Source organism: Arachis ipaensis, chromosome B05 (assembly GCF_000816755.2).
Source record: "Arachis ipaensis cultivar K30076 chromosome B05, Araip1.1, whole genome shotgun sequence".
Lineage (NCBI taxonomy): Eukaryota > Viridiplantae > Streptophyta > Magnoliopsida > Fabales > Fabaceae > Arachis > Arachis ipaensis.
The window spans coordinates 24028554-24036322 of record NC_029789.2 but is presented as its reverse complement, the minus strand read 5'-3'; positions in this window follow the sequence as shown (position 1 = coordinate 24036322).

The following is a 7769-nucleotide window of genomic DNA, read 5'->3' as shown; positions in this document are numbered from 1 at the left end:
GAACTTAATAATTAATAAAAGATATGAGATAAAAGAATTAAAGCTAAAAAGAAAAAACCTAAGTTGTCATCTCGGGAAGGTCTGTCAATGGGTAGTAGCGGCAAATGTCTACGGCGTTGCACGACTAGGGTATCTCAGTGTCGTTGAGTCGCTACAGTTTGTAGGCTCCCTTTCTCGATTATGGATTTAACCTGGTAGGGTCCTTCCCATTTGGGAGTTAGTTTTCCTTCTCCGGGTGTCGAGGGGCCGATATCGTTTTGTCATAAAACCAGGTCCACTTGCTTGAAATCTCACTTCACGACATTTTGGTTGTACCGTAGACTTATCCTTTGCTTCAAGGAGAGTTCTTGCAGGTGGGCTATACTCCTAGCCTCGTCTACGAAACCTCATTTCGCTGTTTCTTCGTGACCTCCTATGGTCCTTCGAGGGCTATGTTCCCTGATTTCTACGTGGATGACGGCCTCTAAACTGTATGTTAGCCTAAAGGGGTCTCTCCATTCCTGGTTTGTGGTAATGTTTGGTATGACCAGAGAACTAAATTGAGCTCGTCACCATACAATCCTTTGGGTTTGTGTAGGCTTTTCTTGAGCCCTTTTAGGATGATTTTGTTGGCCGTTTCTACTTGGCCGTTAGTCTATGGGTGTTCAACCGAGCTGAACTTCTGTGAGATGTCGAGTCCCTCTAGGAATTTTCTAAAATGTCTGTCAGTGAACGGGGTCCCATTATCTGAGATCACAACTTTTGGGATTCTGAATTGGGTTATGACTTGTTTCCAAAAAACTTTTCGGCATTGGCTGGCCTTGATTGCGGCCAGTGCTTCGGCCTCAATCCACTTTGTGTAGTAGTTGATGGCTACGATGAGAAATCTGAGTTGTCTGGGAGCCATGGGAAAAAGTCCTACGAGGTCAGTTCCCCAAGTTTTGAAGGGGTGGTCTGTCGATATCGTACTGAGTTGGTGAGGGGCTGCCTAGTGGAGGTCGGCATGCACTTAGCACTGCTTGCAGCTTTTGACCAACCGGAGAGCATCTTTAATGATCGTGGGCCAGAAGTATTCGGCTCGGATGACTTTCTGAGCCAAGGTTTTTCCCCTGACATCCGCAGCATCCTTCGTGAATCTTGTGAAGTATGTAGTCCGTTTCGTCGGGTTTTATGCACTTAAGGAGGGGTTGGAACATTCTTCATTTGTACAACTGTCCCACTATCGTGGTGTATTTTGCAGCCTCCTGCTTCACCTATAGCTTCCTTTGGGTCCTCGGGCAGTTCCCCGTTTGTGAGGTACATGAGGATTGGGAAGGTCCATGAGTTTTGATTGGTCAAGGTCAGGTTTGTCGAGGGTGTGGTCGCGACGGAGGGTTCTTTGATGACCTCTTAGACTAGTAAGCGGTTTCTTGAGACTGACTTGGTGCTCGCCAGCTTTGAGAGTAAGTCGGCTCTTGCGTTCCTTTCTCTGGAAATGTGCCGAATAGACACCAGGTCAAATTTGGTGATCAACTCCTTAAACTTGGATAGGTATTGTTGCAGCAGAGCGTCTCGTTTTTGGTAATTTCTGTTTATTTGTGAACTGACTATCTGAGAATCGCTGTAGACCTCCAGTGTTCTTGCACTGATCTCGTTGGCCAATGTTAGTCCATCTAGGAGGGCTTCATACTCTACTTGATTGTTAGAAATCAGAAAGTCATATCGAATTAATTGCTCGATTGTGATCCTGTTCTCATTTTCCAATATTATCCCTGCTCTGTCAGAGTTGTTATTTAACGAGCCGTCAACATGGAGTTTCCATTGTTCAAGAGCTTTATTTTTAGGGGACATCTCCACGATGAAATTTGCCATGGCCTGAGCTTTAATCGCGTTTCTGGGTTCAAATTGAATTTCATACTGGGAGAGTTCCACTGACCAGGAAAGCATTCACCCCGATAGGCCTGGTTTCTGGAGGACTTGCTTGATGGCCTGGTCAGTCCAGACCGTGTTAGGGTGGCCCTGGAAATATTGTCGGAGCTGTCAGGATGCCGTGAGCAGTGCATGGAGTTTTTCGAGTCTGGAATAACGTCTTTTGGTATTCTAGAGAACTTTACTTATGAAGTATATCGGCCCTTGTGTTTTTTATTCGTCTTCCTAGATTACTGCTAATGCATCTTCCGTTATGGATAGGTAAAGGTACAACGTTTCTCCCGCTTTGGGTTTTGAGAGCAGGGAGGTTCTGCTAGAACCTTTTTGAAGTATTGGAAGGCCTCTTCGCATTCAAGTTCCCACTTAAAATTTATGCCCTTTTTCATTAGTTTGAAAAAAGGGATGACTCTTTGGACCGAGGGTCCGTGGAAGCATGAGAGGGCGGCGAGTCGTTCGATCATCCTTGGAACGTCCTTGAGATTTGCAGGGCTGGTCATCTCGAGGGTGGCCCGACATTTTTTTGGGTTTGCCTCTACTCCTCATTGAGTGATCATGAAGCCCAGGAATTTTCCAGCCTCCATTCTAAATGCGCATTTGGCCGAGTTGAGGGGCATCCGATGCCTCCTCAGGATGCTTAGTATAACTTTGAGATCGACAATGAGTTCTTCGCCTATTTCTGTTTTGGCCAGTATATCGTCAATGTAAACCTCCAGTTTGATTCCAGAGAGATCTTTTAAGATTTTCGTGATGAGCCTTTGATAGGTGGCTCTGGTGTTTTTTAGCACGCAGGACATGACTCTGTAAGAATAAGTGCCTTCAGTGGTTACAAACGCTGTTTTCTCTTTATTCGGCTTGTGCACAGGGATCTGGTTGTATCCCAAGTACGCATCCATGAAGATAAGATATTGGTGTCCTAAGGCGGTGTCCACCAGTCCATCGATGTTTAGTAGGGGAAAGGTGTCCTTTGGGCAGGCTTTGTTCAAGTCCATGTAGTCGACGCACATTTGCCATTTGTCGTCTGCCTTTTTACCAACACGACATTGGCCAGCCAAGTTGCGTACGAGAGTTCCCGAATGAAGCCTCCTTCAAGCAGGCTCTTGACATGATTTTTGACCCCAATTGCTTGTTCAACAGACATCTTCCTTCTCCTTTGGGCAACTGATTTGGCCTTTGGGTCTACGGCTAAATGGTGAGACATCATATCTGGGTCTATTTCTGGAATGTTGGCAGGAGTAAAGGCAAAAAGGTTTCTGTTTTGTTTAAGGAGTTCCGTGAGTTTACTTTAAAGTTAAAGGGTAGGTTCTTGTTAATGAAGGTGAACTCATCCTTGGTTGGCCCTATCTGTAGTTGTTCCATGTCTCCTTCCAATTCTGGTCTGGGTTGGCCGACTTGTTGGGCGTCCAGGTTGGCTAGGAAGATTCCTGCCGCATCTCGGGATCGTTTTCAGAGGGCTAGAATGGTGTTGTCGTACTCCACTGCAACTTTCCTTTCGCCGTGTATGGTTGCTATTGTTTCGTCATCCGCTAGGAACTTCATGATTAGGAATTTAGTAAATATGCCGGCGGAGAGGTTGTTGATTGTCTTTCTGTTGAGGATGATGTTATAGGCCGTAGAATCCTTTAGGACCACGAACTCAGAGAGTGTGGTCTTCTTCTGGCTTCTAGTTCCGATGGTGACTGGCAGTACTATAAATCTGTCTGGCTTGAGGAAGTTGCTTCGAGTCCGGTTACCCTATTACGGTAGCTTTCTAGATTTTCATTTCGGAGTCCTACCTTGTTGAAGGCTTCTTTGAAGAAGATGTTGGAGTTGGCTCCGGTGTCTACCAGTATATGTTTTACTAACCCGGTTCTGACTTTGGCTAAGATGACAAAAGGGGCGTTTTCTGCCGAAGTGCTATTCTGGCAATCATCAGGGGAGAACATTATTGTTGTCAAGAGGGAGGGGGCTCTTTTTTTGTTTTTTACGGCTAGCACTCGAAGATCCTTCTTCAGTGCAGATTTGAATTTTTTAAATGTGTCTTTCCCAGTGATAACATTTATTATTATCGTTGGGTTGGTCTCCGGGCTTTCCTGGTGCATCGGCCTCACCATTTCGAGATTGCGTCCTTCCTGGGCTCTCGAATAATTTTGGCAAACTCGGAGAGTTTGTCGTCTCAAATGGCTTGTTTGAGGGCATCTTTAAGGTCAAAGCAATCTTGAGTCCTGTGTCCATATCCTCTGTGATAATCACAGTACAGGCTTTTGTCACTACTTGTTCGCTCCTTTAGTTTTCTGGCTCCCAGGAGGATGCCTCACGCTGCTATCTGGTGGTAGATCTCTGTGATTGGGGCCGGCTGGAAGGTGTAGTTCGTGAACTTCCCCACCCTAGGTGGCTGGTTGGGTTGATGGATTTGAAATGCTCTTTTGGGATTTCTTTGGGCACCAGGTGGCTTCGTGGTGCCGTTTATTGGCTGCCACGACTTGGCTTACCTCTTCGTCGTTTATGTATTCCCTTGCCATATTCTAGAATTCATGCATTGTCCAGACCGGGTGAGTTGTTTCTGAAAATCCTCATTCACTAGCCCATTGCTCAGACATAGACTGGCCACTGAGTTTGTAAGCCCGTCAACCATCAATCATTTGTCGTTGAATCAGTCTAGGTACTTCCTTGTGGGTTCATCCGGTCATTGTATGACTCCGAGTAGGCTGATCGAGTGTTTCGCTTTTGTGATTCTAATGGTGAATTATGTCATGAACTTCCTGGAGACGTTGTCGAAACTGGCTATCGAGCCATACGAGAGGGTGTTAAACCACTTGATTGCTGGGCCAGCTAGGGTTACCGGAAAGGCCCTACACTAAACTGTGTCGGCAGCTCCTTCTAGGTTCATCCTGACCTCAAAGGCCATTAGGTGTTCATGTGGGTCTTTAGTGTCGTCGTACTTCGTGTCGGTTGGTTTGTCGAAACCTTTCGGTAACTTGGCTCTTAGGATTTTCTCAGTGAACAGGGTGGCTCCCATTATCACGTGTTCGCTCCTCCTTCGCTTGGAGTCTCTCTAGTACCTCCTTTCGTCGTCGTCGTGTTGACGTTCGCATTCTCGGGATATGCTGCGATTTCGGCGTCTGTGGTGGTGCCAGTTAGGTGATCTTTCGTTCATGGCTTCTTGTCGTGATATGCCCTTGGAGATTGCTTTGCTTGCGTGTTCCGGTTGGTATCGTTCTTTTGAAGCGACTCAGCCTTCCATGGTTTATACCCTTTGGTAGAGCTCTTGAATTATTTGGACCTCTTTTTCTCCCAAGCCATCGGTTGTTCTGGCCTCGTTAGATTAGCAGTCGTCTTCTTGTAGTTGCTGTCTGCCTTGGGTCGGATGGGTGTCCACAAAACTGGTTATCCTCTAGTCGGTCGGTGGGCGATCATTGACTCGTGGTAGGGGCGTTGGGTTCGGTGGATCTGGTTCATGGTGATGATCTAAGAACCGCCCTTTGTGTTCTTCCGTCATGCCGCTAAAACTTGGCAAGTTTCCACAGACAGCGCCAACGTACAGGACTTCGCTGATACGGATTGAGGAAGGATCAGGGATTCGCCGGCCTTGGTGGTGACGGGGTCGAACCTCTAGAGCGGCAGGGGGGTGGTACCTGCAAAGACACTCTAATGCTCAAATTAGAATGGATCTAAGAGGTATAGGTAGGGGTTAGGAATGTGTAATGTACCAGAGGGAGCCTTTTGCTCCCTTTATATAGCCTGTGGTTGTTATCTTATCTTTATTGGCTAAGATAAGGGAAGCATTTGAATTTGAATATTGGTTAGGCATTTGTGGTCACTGAACGGTTTGGGCCGTGGTGGTGGCCTGGGCCTGTGTGATTGGGTTGTTGCTGCTCCGATAAGGGACCCAGGAATCGAGTCTGGAATAAATGGATTATACATGTGGCACCATTTTACTCATCTTTTTTTAAAATGATACGGTATCTTCTTACTGATACTAGTATCATTTTAAAGATAATACGTATCTAATGTAAGTGTTAATTTTAAATTATTTAAATTACTGTAGAAGTCAAAAGTGATACTCAAAATTGATTTTATTGGAGTTATTCTTATGGTTTTAAAATGAAAAAAAAGGACTACATTGTAAAAAAAAGAATTTACTTTGCCATGTCAGCTAACCGTTGATATGCCAGCATGGCAGGCCACTTCAGTTTTTCAATAACCAGTATTAAGTGAAAACTAGCTGAAAAATTACTATGAATCTCAAAATATAATTTTAAAGATAAAATTAAATAATTATAAATTTAAGAAACTATTTTAAGTCTGGAATATAACTTAAAAAATCACTTTAAGTCTTTAACATTTAACTCCACCTCACCATATACAAAATAGAAAAAAAGAAAAAAGTTTAAAGAATGAAATTGTTGTAATCATCCATTCATCGCATGTTCGGGAAAAAATCATCAATTCATCTTACTACTATTATAAAGAAATGTGGTCTTTATTTAAATATTAATTTTTATTTTTCATCAAATGTTTCGTTCATTTATTTTTTAACAAGTGGCAACACATAAGTCTAGTTAAAAAATTTACATCCAATTGTTCTATTAGATGGAAGAAAAAATGTTTGTCATAGTTTGAGAAACTTATAGAAGATCTGAATTAATTATAAATGTAATTATTTAGAATGAACGGAGCTGAGAAGTAAAAAAAAATAATTAAATTTAGTTCTACGCCTCGGTTCATTTTGATTTTGTCATAGCGTTTTTTGTATTCTTGAGGGTTCAAAAATTGAATCGATATAACTAGAAGTTTAAAGGATTAAAAATTTAATTAAAATTTATTTAGATATAATAAAAGAATAGAATAAATGAAAATTAGATTCTTGAAGATTTTGATTTTGAATTAATTAATTTTTGAAAAAAAATATTAATTTGATTCTTTATGATAGCAAACCGTAGACACATGATGTTATTTTATCGATTTATCATGTAAAATTTAACGGTAATACTTATATATAGGGTTGGAAGTGAGTCAAGTCAGCCCATAGCTGAGCTCGTGAGCTAGTGAGCTAAGATTGTACTTGGAATTGAGCTTATAAATTAAATGAGTCGAGTTTGAGTTTGGATAAACTCACCTCATTAGCTCGTGAGCTGACTCGATTATATATATACACATATCCTATATGCATTTAATCTATATTTTTAATATTATATATATATATATAATCTTAATTATTTAAAATTTTATATTTATTTTTTACATATAATTTTGATGTAGGACATAAATAAAAAATTTATAATTTATTTGATAGATAGAAATATATAAAATTGATCTTTTTAAATATTTTTTAAAATACATAAGTTATAATTTATTGATATAGAATTATAAATTACGTATTTATGTTTCTATAATTTGAGCCAACTCGTGAGCTTTTGGTGATCCGAGCTTGAGCTTAAGATATATGCTCAATTATTAATGAGTCGAGTCATGAGCCAAGCTCAATTTTTGTGAGCCGAGCTTGAGCTTGGTCTAACTCGACTCAACTCGACTCACTTACAGCCCTACTTATATATAGCATTAACTATTGTGACGTGCCTATCTATGAAAAATCGTAATATACATAACAACTTTTGGAACGCAACCTCATCTATTTTGGTAGGATTTGTGATAAAAAAAAAAAAAGAACAATTGATAAATGTTATATAGAAACTTAAAAGATATATAATAAATGTTTTACAGTTCAAAACTATATTATTTTCATGTTCATGTGGCACCAACAAAACACACATAGATAATAAAATACATATAGATAAATTTATTTTATTTCGCACTATCTATTGAAAAAAAGACATATATGTTCACTATTTATTATTGTGAAGGACCTAATTGATATTTTTTTTCAAAGACTAATTATTCGAGAT